This window comes from Alexandromys fortis, unplaced genomic scaffold (assembly GCF_014885135.2).
Source record: "Alexandromys fortis isolate MF-2015 unplaced genomic scaffold, M_Fortis_MF-2015_v1.1 scaffold_216, whole genome shotgun sequence".
Classification (NCBI taxonomy): domain Eukaryota; kingdom Metazoa; phylum Chordata; class Mammalia; order Rodentia; family Cricetidae; genus Alexandromys; species Alexandromys fortis.
In genome coordinates this window covers 76,289-77,612 of record NW_026068089.1, presented here as the reverse complement: position 1 = coordinate 77,612, position 1,324 = coordinate 76,289, and positions in this window count along the sequence as shown.

The following is a 1,324-nucleotide window of genomic DNA, read 5'->3' as shown; positions in this document are numbered from 1 at the left end:
GTATCTATAAGAACAATTAAAGGAACGGGCCATGAATTTGAAAGAGCATAGGAAGTCTAGGAGGAAGGAAAGGTAAGGAGGAAATGATGTAATTATAATCTCAAAAATCTTAAAAAAAAATAAGAAATGCAAGGAGGTAGATAAGTGGACAGGGAGGCCTAGTAAGTGGCGTACATCAAGGACTTGACACTCAAAGCTGAGGAAATTTAGGGAACAGAGTCTGGTCTTTGTAAGAAGTCCGGCATCGACACCAGAGCAGGACAGCAGAGTTGGTGAATACAGGATGCTTGCTCGTGCACGTGCACACACACACACACACACACACACACACACACACACAAGCTTAGTCACTGTGAGGAGAGCCATAAAGGGCCTGAGACTAGAAGGCTCAGAGGCAGCTCTCAGGAAACAGCAGACGAGGAAGGTGCAGGGCAATAGGAGAACCAGGTCATGGGAGTCGTCACATGTCCCTAGAGGAGTACAACACATGGCAGCCGTGTTCAGTTTGCCCAACAGGCAAACTTTGATTTCATACCTTGTGGACAGGGAAAGTGGTAAAGACAGGGAGATATCACCAAAGATACAGACTAAGGATTTCCCAGGGTCTTCACAGGAAGCTGGATCCAGCAGAGGGTGGGGACTAGGAGTCTCTGGCACCCAGCTACTGGGGAAATGGTTTTAGGGAGTGGGGCTGCTTCTCTCAGTAGGTGCAGACACCTGGTTTTAGGACTAGAAAAGTGTTGCTAAGGAGGGAACTAAGGGCCAGTGGAGGCGACCTCTCCTTCACAGATGCTAAAGAAGAGCAAACACACACACACACACACACACACACACACACACACACACACACACACACCATTTATGATAGGCCAAGCACTACCTCAGCAGCTCATGTGGCTACTTGGCTGTCCTTAGATGCAATCTCTATGTGGGTGATCCTGTTACCCTGGTTTGATAAAGACCGGAACACAAAAGGTTAAAGCCTGTCTGTAGAAGAGCTGTGATTTAAGCCCAGACACTCTGACTCCAGAGAACATCAAGACTACAACCGATTAACACTCGGGAGGCTGAGGGGAGGATGGAGAGTTCCAAGCCAGCCTGAACTACAAAACCAAAGCCAGGCCCTGCCCTGGGGTTGGAGAGATGGATCAGTGGAGAAGATTGAATGAGGCTCTTCCAGAAGACCAACTTTGGTACCTACACTGGATGGCTCACAACCGCCTGTAACTCTGGCTCTAGAGGGATCTGGAGAAAAACGGACTCAATAAACAAAAATAAGAAAACAACAGAAGAGAAATAACCTTAAAGCTAAGACACTACTGAG